The 12,513-nt window shown below is 37.9% G+C and overlaps 1 protein-coding gene across 1 annotated transcript in view; it reads right to left on the reverse strand.

The window, feature by feature from the left end:
• The window catches only part of LOC113432004 (C4b-binding protein-like), a 55,120-nt gene that overhangs the window by 17,567 nt on the left and 25,040 nt on the right, over window positions 1-12,513 (reverse strand). The gene's annotated exons all lie outside the window — the stretch shown is intronic.

A 12,513-nucleotide genomic window follows, 5' to 3' on the forward strand; every position in this document is an offset into this window, starting at 1 on the left:
CCGAATGCACCAATTATCACATTAAACAAGAGGAAAACCTTCTAAGCACCAATTCTACCCGTGCTTTTTACAATTTTGTAAACAACAAACTAAAAGATTCAAGGTCCATCCCACCCCTGATAGGACCTGATGATAAAGACTGCAACGATGACACCATTAAAGCCAACATCTTTAACACATTCTTCGGCTTGGTATTTGTAAACAGCAATGGATCATGCCCAGTATTTCCTAGCCGTACCACAGATAACAACAATGATCTAATACATATCGATTTTACAGAAGACAATGTTGAAAAATCACTACGCAATCTAAAACCATCTCTATCTATTGGACCGGATGGAATATGTGCCTACTTCTTAAAAAAGCTATCCACTGCCATAGCCAAACCTCTAAGCATAATCTTTGAAAAATCTTTCAGGACCAGCTCCTTGCCTAACCTATGGTAACAAGCCACAGTCATCCCCATCTTCAAAAAGGGGGACCCCAGCCTAGTTGAAAATTACAGACCAATCTCCTTATGCTACGTCACCTGTAAAGTCATGGAATCAATTATTAACCAATCCATCATCCTCCACTTAGAGACAAACAACCTACTCTCCAATAAACAATTTGGTTTCAGGAAAAAACTATCCTGTAATCTGCAACTCTTACACTGCAAAAACATATGGACGACACAACTCGACCAGGGCAAAGCAATAGACGCAATCTACATAGACTTCTGTAAAGCCTTTGATTCAGTGGTACTTACGACAAACTACTCCTAAAAATAAAATCCTATGGTATCTCTGGACAACTGCATAACTGGATAGAAGCATTCCTGGCAAACAGACAACAAATGGTCAAAATTGGGAGCGTCCTATCAAATTCTGTACCTGTCAATAGTGGTGTCCCCAAGGCAGTGTTCTAGGACCAACTCTCTTCATACTCTACATAAATGATCTCTGTGATCACATTAAGAGCAACTGCGTTCTTTTCGCTGATGATGTAAAGCTGTTCAATACCACAGACAATACTGCTACCCTACAAAAAGATCTTGACTATGTATCAGAATGGTCAAACAAATGGCAACTTCAAATCTCAACAAATAAATGCTCTGTCTTACATATTGGCAAAAAAAATCAGAAAATAAAATACAAGCTGAATAGTCAAGATCTTGTTGATGACCCAAGCTCTGTAAAGGACCTTGGAATACTCACCTCTAATGATCTAAGTGCTAGAGCCCACTGCAACTACATAGCCAAAAAGGCATTAAGAGTTGTTAACCTAATCCTACGTAGCTTTTTCTCTGGTAATATCACACTACTAACCAGAGCATACAAAACATTTGCTAGACCAATACTTGAATACAGTTCATCAGTCTGGAACCCACATTACGTATCTGATATTAGCACAATTGAGAAAGTCCAGAAATATTTCACAAGAAGAGTTCTCCACTCCTCTACTCGTTGTAGAATACCTTATGCCACCAGACTTGAAATTCTAGAACTAGAAAACCTTGAATTACGCCGTCTTCGGTCTGATTTAAGCATGGTATATAAAATCATACATTGCAATGTCCTACCTGTCAATGAATACTTCAGCTTCAACCATAACAACACAAGAGCACACAATAGATACAAACTCAAAGTTAACCGCACCAAACTTGATTGCAGGAAATACGACTTCAGCAATAGAGTGGTCAATGTCTGGAATACTCTACCCGACTCTGTAGTTTCTTCCCCAAACCCCAAAAACTTTAACCTTAGACTGTCTACTATTGACCTCACCCCTTTCCTAAGAGGTCTGTAGGGGGCGTGCATAAGCGCACCAACGTGCCTACCGTCCCTGTCCTATTGTTTCTCTTATTCTTCTTTTATTTTCCTTATATGTACCCATTTCATGTATTCACAACTATGTATACACTTATACTTATTATCTTGTAAACAATTGGCAAATCAAATAAATAAATAAATAAATAAATAAATAAAAATAAAGTAGTGGGAGAGGACAGCCGTCTACTGAAAATCAAAATTGAATAAAAGTTCTTAGACACTCTTTTTGCACTAAGGAGCCATACTTGCCTTTACAACTCGAGAGTTGTAGGGAGGTTGCCAGAGATGCAGCTATATCAAACAAAGAGGTAGAGCAAAATCATTTTTATTGGAGAAGTTTAAATAAGGATAATAGAAAATAGGAAAGTTATTTATTTTCATCTTAATTTTTATCCACACTTTTAACCTCAGTGACAATCTCCTGCCTCCACCTAAATGAGCTTGTTGCCACCAATGCTAATAGATTTTTGGGAGCAGAAAAACTATGAGTAGACCAATAACATACCTGTAGCCTGGCCATCACAGTTTTAGAGGAACATAATTTGACTCTCATGCTATCAAAAATTATCCTGGGCAGAAAACAACTGTTTGTACAAGGTACTTTATTGAGAGCTGCAGTTTTCAATTTTATATTTTTGAAGCAAGACCTGGATTTTAACTGTTATATCACATTCATCATTCATTAACAAGCTACATCTGGGGCCTCATTCTGGGATATTTACAAATTGCATTTAAAACTTCAATACATCTAAAAATAATTGATTTATGATACACATTCAGGGATAATGTGATATTTAAGCAATAATAGCCTGTGGCCTATGAGATAAGGTAGTTAATATTTATAAGGCTCAAGAAAATATGGCAGAAATTGGCAGCTGCTTTTATTCCTTGTACTGAGCCAAAAACTCCAGAGAATTACAAACTTCATAGTGACTTGGTTCCAGAAGTCCAGTAATGAGGATTCTGTACCTTTTAGTTTAAACCAGTAGAGTGTCCCACAGTTACATGATCACCACTTGGGAGTTTCACAGTTAGCTTTCAACAAAGAGAATCAATGGAGAAGCTGGCAGTGAAATGCAAGTCACAGTCTTGTGACTATAGGTTGATTTTCATTAAAGCAGCAGAAGTGAGGTTGTAATTCCATCATGTGATGTGATACTTTGCTCAACATCACATTGCAATTGATGGAGTTGCCACAATTTCCCTCAGACATGGTTGGTTGTCTCTTTTGCAGTCTATAGATGTCTATGTGTCTATTGGTGGCTGATTTGAGTGCCAGGCTTCTAGAAATTCCCCGGCATTTTTTGGACTTGGCCTGGTCTAGAATTGTTACATTTTCCCAATTGAAACTGGTTAAATCTTGTCTAGATGTTGCAAAATTAAAGAATTTTCTTCATGTCTTTTGAGGATCCAAAATACCTCTGGAAGAGCAAAGTTGCTTTTTCAGGAGGCAACGTTCTTGGGGTTTTTTGGAAGACGTTTTGCTTGTAATCCAAGAAGTTTCTTCTGCTCTGACAGGATAGTAGGGAATGGGCTTCCTGTAGTTTGCAATTTTTCCTTTGGAAATCCATTCGTACCACCACACCATTTAAAGGGTATTCATCCCAAATTGTATAACTAAAAGACTGTAGAGATTATCAGTATTCAGGTCATGGTTATCCCAAAAGTGTTTTTTCAGGAGGCAACTGGTCTTCTTTGTTTGTTGTTTTGAAGATGTTTCGCTTCTCATCTAAGAAGCATAACCTGAATAACAGAATCTCTACAGAGATTTTATAGATTTTATCTATACAATTTGGGATGAACACCCTTTGAATGATGTGGGAGTAGGAATGGATTTCCAGAGGAAAAATTACAGACTAGAACCAGGACCACTATTCGGGTGACCCTGAGGACACAGATAAACCCCCAAGTGCTTCAATTACCTTCTAAAAGAATGCAAATTACCAGTTGTCTGCAAAGAATATAAATCCTTCCATTCCCCACTATCCTGTCAGAGCTGAAGAGACTTCTTGGATGAGAAGTAAAATATCTTCAAAACAAAAAACAAGAAAGTCCAGTTGCCTCCTGAAAAAGCACCATTGGGAAAACCATGACCTGGATGACTGAAAATCTCTACAGGCTTTTGGAAGAGCAGTAACTTGAGGAGAATTTAAAAGTAATAAGGAGAATGATTGTTTTTAATTGGTTCTATGCTTTGTTAAGTCACACTTCTTTCTCTTTTATACTCCCTGAACTTTTGAGTTCTGGGAACTAATTCACTGTAGGTGTGGTAGTTTCCCTTCATTGCATATATTTAAGTTGATGCTAATCAGGCATTTTGGGGGACTGTTTCAATTTGGATTTCTGCCTTAAGCAGAAGATTGGATTCTGTTGCCTAATAGCATTTCTCATTTGTATTTTGGGATAATGATCTCCAGAATAGACTTGGAAACATTGAAAAGAATAATTTGTTCTGATAGTAGAACATTCTACTGGACACAGTTAATGAGCATGAATTATAATATGCTATAGTAATGTGTGTTTTTATATGCTATATACAGTATATAAGAAGGAACTGCAAGCTTCCCATGCTAATGGATAATTTAATTATACTTCTTTCTTAAATCTATTTCTTTACCAGATTTATTTATTTATTTATTGAATTTATATTGCTGCCTATTCGCCCATGGCAACTTGAAGTAGCTTACAGAATGTAAAACCATATTTAAAATTAAAAAACAATAAAAAATAACAAAAATTATCAAATAAATTAATAAAGTACAATAGGACAAAATCTGGAAAAAATAAATAAAAAATCACCCCCAAGTCCCACCCCCTGCTCCGATGACAGCAGATCACACGAGACATTTGATGGGCTCCATCCTGCTCTGGGTTCCCCAGGCCTGCTAGCAGAACCAGGTCTTCAGTGTCTTCTGGAAGAGTATTAGAGAGGGGGCCATTCTAATCTCTGGGGGAATGATGTTCCAGAGAGAGGGAGCAACCCTTCTTCTGGGTCCCACCAGGTGTATCTCCCTCAAGGATGGGACCTGCAGCATTCCCTACCCCCCCCCCCCCAACTCTAATGGGTCAGGTAAATGTGACCGGAAACAGATGTTCCCTCAGATAACCTGGTGCCAAGCCATGAAGGGCTTTAAAGGTGACAACCAGCACCCTGAATTGCACCCAGAAGCAAATTGGCAACCATGAAGCTCCCGCAGGAGAGGTGAAACATGTGCACATCGGGGTCTGCACAATACCATGCAGGCCTCTGCATTTTGCACCAACTGGGTTCCCGGATGTTCTTCAAGGGCAGACCCATGTAGAGTGCATTGCAATAATCAAGACGGGAAATGATTAGGGCATGAGTAACTGTGAGTAGAGACCATTGGTCCAGGAAAAGGCATAACTGGTGCACAACCTGCAGTTATGCAAAGGCCCTCCTGGCCACAAGTGCCACCTGTTCTTCGAGCAGGAGTTGTGAGTCCAGGAAAACCCTAGATTATGCACAGGGTCTGCTTGGGGTGGTGCCACCCCATCCAAGACCAAAGGTGGCAATTCTCCCGGAGCCAACGAACCCCAAACTCAGAGCCACTTGGTCTTGCAAGGGTTTTGTTTCAGGTGAATCCAGCCCCTAACAGCCTCTAGGCACTGCGAGAGGGAGGACATAGCAACACTTAACTCACCAGGGGCCGAGACATACAGCTGAGTATCATCACATACCTCAGTCAATGGTGACAGATGATCTTACCCAGCGGCTTCATATAAATGTTGAATAGGAGTAGAGAGAGTACCGAGCCCTGCAGAACCCCGTAAAGCAGTGGGCAAGGGCTGGATCTTTCCCCTCCTATCAACACTGACTGAGAGCAGCTGTACAGGAAGGAAGTGAACCAGGACAGCACAAGGCCTCCCACTCCCATCCCCCGTAGCCACCTCAGGAGAATCCCATGGTGAATGGTACCGAAAGCCGCTGAGAGGTCAAGTATAGCAAGGATGGATGCACTACCCCCATCCCACACCCACCAGAGATCATCCAAAAGTGTGACCAATGCCGTTTCTGTCTCAAATCCAGGTCTGAATCCTGACAGGTAGGGGTCGAGATAATCCATTTCATCCAAAAACCTCTGGAGCTGCTGCGCAACCACCTTCTCAACCACCTTCCCCAAAACAGGAAGATTGGAAACAGTCGGAAATTATCCAACTTTGTGGAGGCCAGCAATGGCTTCTTAAGAAGAGGGCGGACCACAACCTAAAAGTGCTGGGGCACTGTCCCCTCTTGCAGAGAAGCATTAATCACCACCAGAGTCCACCCACCTGTCACCTCCTGGAAACCCATCCCTGTCCTATTGTTTTTTATTTTTCTTATAAATATCTATCTCATGTATTCAAAACTATATTTTTTCTTATGCCTGAATCTTGTAAGCGATTGACAAATAAAAAAAAATGTAAAAAAGCCAGGAGGGACATGGATCTAAAACATAGATGCTTGCGCGCATACTCCCTAGGATCCTGTCCACTTCCTCAGGAGCAACAGGATCAAACCATCCCCAGATAACAGGGCAAGAACCTGCCTTAGGAGCTTCCACTAGTCCAGAAACCACGCCTGCATCTAACTGGGAACGAAGTTGAGCAATTTTGTCTTCCAGAAAATCTGCAAATTCCTCAGTGTGCCCCTTCAGGTGAAGGTCAATCTCCTCATTCCCAAGGAGGAGGAGGCTCACCTTAAAGAGTGTCACTGGGACATTCTCAGTTTTTAAGTATTATGTTGAATGAAATGTTGCTACCTACTTTTGCTATGGTATGTATTAAACAGAAACAACAAAAGAATTTCCTTCTAGGAAACTTGCAGGACAACTTTCTATAAAATACATGGATGCTGAACATGGAAACAACAATGTGTCTTCCTCTGGAAGCTCAACATGGTGGCTTAGATTTTTCCATCTCTGTATCTAAGCACCATTTGAAATCAGTGTTCTGGGAGCAAGAATTACAGCACTGGATGTAGAAAAGAAAGCAGCAACAAAGCTATCATTAAGCAAGAGCTGAAATGTTAATTGAAAATAAGATTAAAAAGTGATACAACAAAAGATGACTCTATCCAGGTCTGTATACATCACAGATAGAACTGAAACATGGAGAGAACCACATGTCAATTATCTATTATACACAACACTCTTCTGCTACCCTGAAACAATTACATAAAATACCGCTTTTATTTTGTTTAGCCCTGATTGAATCAAAGCTATTCTAATAAGGCCAATCTTATATAGCAATACTTTTTTACTGAAAGAAAAACTCTGAATTGGGTTTGCTGATGTAAGAGGAATTGCTTGCTTTTGTTTGCTTATTAGCTAGTAGAACATTTCAATATACTTACTTAGAAATGAATCAATTCACCTAACATAATGAGTATGCATGCATATGAGCAAATACTTACAGTCTATCTTGAAGGTGCCATGAGCTTTTATCTCCCCCTCCCCCCAAAAGAACTCAAATGCATGTAATGAACACTGAGCATTTTGAAAATATATCTCAGTACATATACCAAATTAGCAAATGAATAAAGTATTGTTATTAATACAGGAACTTTAGGTTTTACAAATTGAAATGGTTAGTTGTTATTGTCCAGGAGTGGGATTCAGGTTTTTTTACAACTGGTTCTGTGGGTGTGGTTTAGTTGGTGGGTGTGGCTTGGTGGTCATGTGACTGGGTGGGTGTGGCCAACTTGCCATCGCTCATGTTAAGGAGCGTTTCTCCTTGCCTGGCCTCTCATGACAGTGGGGATGCTGCAACGGTCATAAGTGTGAAAAATGGTCATGAGTCACTTTTTTCAATGCCATTGTAACTTTGAATGGTCACTAAATGAACTGTTGTAAGTCAAGGATTACCTGTACAAAAGTATAAAAAGCTTCTTTGCTTGCAAAAAGCTGCCCTAAATACCAATCATTAGATTAAAAATACCTGCAAGCCGGAGTTACAAATCAGGCAGGGTGCCAGAGCACCTTGAGGAATGAAAATAGTTAAAACGCAGTGATAACTATCAAGCAACCAACTCTTGCTCATAAAGTGAAACCCTTCAGCAGAGCAGTTATTTAAGCTCTCCAGAAAGAGCACACCCAAGAGAAGTAATCCTTAGATCCATTTGAACACTTAAAAATACCAGCTGGTCTCGTTCACCTCACAAGATACCCTAAGGAAATCACCCAGATTTAAGGAAAGGTCGCATGCCCCCCCAGAAAGGCAGTAAAAAAAATCAGTGCCAAGCTTGCATCCAGCCTCTTGTAAGTATACCCCAAAAGGACAGTGCCAGATAGTATTAAAGCAGTGAAGGAAGACCCCCTCCCCAAATAGAAAAAGAAACCATGAGGCAAGAAAAAATTCAAACACAATACAAATAATTAAATCACAACAGTAGCTGTTGCTTGTTGAAGCTGAATAGGGAAAATTATCACATCAATAAACACAGGATTAAACTTCACCAAAAACCAGTTTTAGACCAAAACTCAGAAAGGGTATATAAACTCACGTTTGAATGTCAATCCTTCTAGCTAGCCAAGAAGCCTTGCTGAATGTCACTCATCTTGGTTCCCTGTCACTAAAAGCTTTGCTTCATTATTCAATTACTTCTTCAAAGTGCTGATTGTCCAGGGAAGTATTTTCTCCCAACAGCAGTGTAAAAAATCTTAAAACAACCCTTCCCCTTTAAGAAAGCCAAGCCTCACAAGCTCGACACAGGAAGTCTTGGCCGTCTGCCAAGAATGTAATAAGCGTGGGAAAAAACAAATGGAGATTGCTTCTAACTACTGTTCTCCGAACTACTTAGAAAGTTAACAAGGGGTTCTATAGAACTGGATAGAACCGGTAGAATCCCACCCCTGGTATTGTCACAAATTGCAAATAAAAATATTCAGTAGCCAATGACATCTAACCATCTATTCAGACTAGTTTTTCAAGATAAATAGTAAGAGCATTTGCTTAATGAAAATACCTATCAAATTGTTAACATGTTCTGCATATTTGAAATGTTTACCAGAAAAAAACATAGTTTTTAATAACCTCTGAAAGCCATCAAGACAATGGCTAACTCAATGTCTTTTGGGACTTCATATCTCAGTACTGTCACTTTAACTAAGCAGTACCTTCTAGTTTCAGCTTCATCCACATGCTTAAATGATAATTGTTATCTCGGACAGAGGAGTCCAGAGATGATCTCCTTGGAAATGGATGCACCACAACCTCCTTCAATGCTGCTAACAGCTTTCCCTTATGAAGGCATTAAATATCTGAGGAATCCAGGTGGTCACTTTTCCATAAACTCCTTGAAATAGCAAGGATTGGCATGAGACCAAACCACATACAGCAAAAGCAGTCTAGGCAGTACCTTTTTTCAATTCCTTGGTTTTTACAAACCTGAAAGAGTCCCAAATAATATGGCAAACAGTATCCTTATCACCACGAGAGGCACCAAAACATTGACAAATCCATGTGAGTTTGTCGGTGAAATGCTATGCAAAAGCTTATATGTATTCTCATCCGATATTCTTTGTTTTAGTAGCAAATAACTAGAATCTATTGTGTCAGTCAAACCTCATTTATTTTTTCCCCAAAAATATTTAAATATTTAAAAATATTTAAATTTGTGGGCATTATATGGGAAAATCAATTTGTTTTATATCTGTGTTTTAAGCTAAATGTGGATTCATATTTGGCTGAAGGATAAATCAGCACCAAATACTAAAAATATTTATCAAAAAAATTGGATACAAAATTGCATTGAAGATTATTATTGCTGAGGCATGTATAAAGAGTTATCAAATTCCCAATGATAATTACAAGTGTCTTGAGGGCTAAGACAAAGATTTGAAAAAAAAATCAAATAGAGATTAGGTCTTCGGTATGAATTAAGTTACAAATTCCTAGGAGCTTCTGCTGAAAGGCTCATAGAATTGGGCTGGAAGCATTTTAACTACGTATTCTGTATAAATAATGAATGTAAATATATGAAGTACTCACCATTCTTTTGAAAACAATCCATATCACTCCACCAAACATGAGGAAAAGCAACAGGATACCAGCCAGAGAACATATTAAAGCCAAATAAATATATTTTATTTATTTTTTTATTTTTGTCAATTGCTTACAAGATAATAGGTATAAGTAAAAACATAGTTATGAATACATGGATACATATTAGAAAAATAAAAAAATAAAAGAAACAATAGGACAGGGACAATAGGCACGTTGGTGCGCTTATGCACACCCCCTGCCAAATAAATATATTTTTATTTCGTTATAATTTTCTCTAAAAGCAAAGATTAAAGTACAAACAAAAAACTCAAAAATAAATGGAATAATATACTAGGAGGGAAAAAACAATAAAAATATTTAACATTAAAATGCTATGAAAATATACCTTTCATAAGGTGTGTTATGTAATGCACTCTGTAGAATCCATTCTATAGGATCCAGAATAAAACTATTTAAGACGACAATAAAAAGTTCATGATTGCTCCTGGCATATTTTCAATATTCCTGCCCCAAACAGCCAGAGCAGTTAACATCTTTCTAGAGTGCTTAGAAACAGTATCATACAAAACATACAAAAAGTATCAAAGACATATTTTGAGGAGATAAGTAACAAGAAGGAGGAGCAGGGAAACAAAATTCTCTTCTTCAGTTTTAGGGCATCTGTATGCTTCACATTTCTCACCTTTGAAGATTTTAAAGCTTTTATGTTTCTCTGTGTAATAGAAGTATCATTACGGCAAACAAAGTAGCATGTAATGCAATGGCAATATAAATCAATGCCATTCAGTACTCAATAAATATTGTCTGCAATATGAGCCTTTTATTTACATGCATTAGATAGACTGCGAGGTAGCAATGAAATCAAAGAGAATATTTGAGTATACTGTATACTTTCAGCACCAACATGAATTAAAATTGATCAGTTGAATCAGAGTATCTGCAGGGGAATATTTTTGAAAATTCGGTAATAAAACTGACAATATTTACTTATGCTAATGATAAATCATTTTCCGCATTTAGATGTCACAGCTGTTCTTACACCAACTATGATCCATCAAATTTTGTATTTACTCAATATATTCACTGTGACTGAACTGGTTGTCAAGTATTCAGAGTCTCAAATATTCAGAATGAGAAAAGCATCACAAGTTATAAACACACACCCCTAAACATTCTTTCTGTATATACTTTAAATTCAAAGAAATACAAAGAAACTAATTTGGCAGGGTACAGGAATAAAATAAAATCTTCACTATTTCAGCAACATTTCTGCATCCTGCCATAGGCGTTCAGCTCTCTTTGGGAAGCAGCTCTTTCAGTCAGAGAGAATTCTCTCAGCAGGTGGCAGCAGCTTGCAATCTTATCTGCTGGTTTCCCCATTCTGGAGAAGCTGGCAGAAAAGGTTGCAAATAGTTAATCTCATGATCATGGGGTGCTTGGCAACTGGTTGTAAATGCAACAGTTTGTCAAGCAACCAGAGTATAATCATGCGACTACAGAGGTAGTGTGCAACATTTTGTGATGGCTGAAAATGTTTTACTGACCATAAAGTACTCCTTCCAAGGCCTTTGTAATTCTAAACCATAATTAAATGTAGTTTTAAATTAACAACTATCTATACTTTATACACTTTTATTTATTATATTTAAGTTCTAATCTTATACTATCAGCACAATTAAAACCATGATGTACCATCAGCATGGAATGATGGCTCGACCACTATTGCTAAGTTTTTTAACAAAATACAGCCTGTTACACAAACTAAGGGCCAAAAGAATGAAAGAGAAAAAATAAATTAAATCTACCTGACCGTTATTGCTGATGATGAGCTCTTTCACTAAAGAGATGACGTTGGATACTCTCTAAACATACTGCAGAATATGTCATTGCTCACGCAACTTTCAATTTTCTCATGTTGGAACAAAGTCTACTCACGTCCCGGGCAGCCAAGCACCTATTATGGTTGCTGTGTCTTCACTTTCTTCTTTTTCATTCTTCTCTGACTTTCTCTTGTTCACCTGTTAAGGAACAAATGTCAGTCAGTAAGACATCAGTAAGAGAAGGCAATTAAAGTTTGTATTTACATTCATTGGAGAATAAGGGGTTACAAGAGAATAAGCTGGAACAATTGGGAATACACATAAGAGAAATGCCCCACATGATATGTGCTATATCATCCTCACAGAGATCAGTTTGGCCTCAACAGTACAAGGTTGTACTGAGCATTATTAGATGTGATTATTTCGATTATAAATTTTGTGAACTGTTTCTAATGAAGTCTTAGATGCTTTTGTATCATTTTTATTGATTTAAACTGTTGCATTGTCCAGTTGTCACTTGCTTTAATTGTCTGTAAGCCATTTAAACAATTGATAACAGAGACCAGTCAGCAATAAAGACAACCAAGGGAGAAGGAATTGGTTGGGTATGGAATTAAGACCAGAAAAAAGTTAAAACAGATCTGAAGCTAGAGTAGAAGATTGTAAATTATACAAAAATATAGGATATGAGAGAACTAACCTCTAAGAAGAATAAAATATGTCAGAATAAAGGTTAATATGGAAAACAGAATAGCGTTTAGAAAATTATGAACAGCTAATAGTAGACACAAGATAAACATACCAACTATATATTGGAGAGTGATAACTTTTTTGGTAAGTTTCCCAATAAGAATTAATGTTTGTGAATCTTGCTTCAA

The sequence above is a fragment of the Notechis scutatus genome, chromosome 3 (assembly GCF_049901735.1).
Source record: "Notechis scutatus isolate UNSWTSFEM ecotype Mainland chromosome 3, rNotScu1.2, whole genome shotgun sequence".
NCBI classification, from domain to species: domain Eukaryota; kingdom Metazoa; phylum Chordata; class Lepidosauria; order Squamata; family Elapidae; genus Notechis; species Notechis scutatus.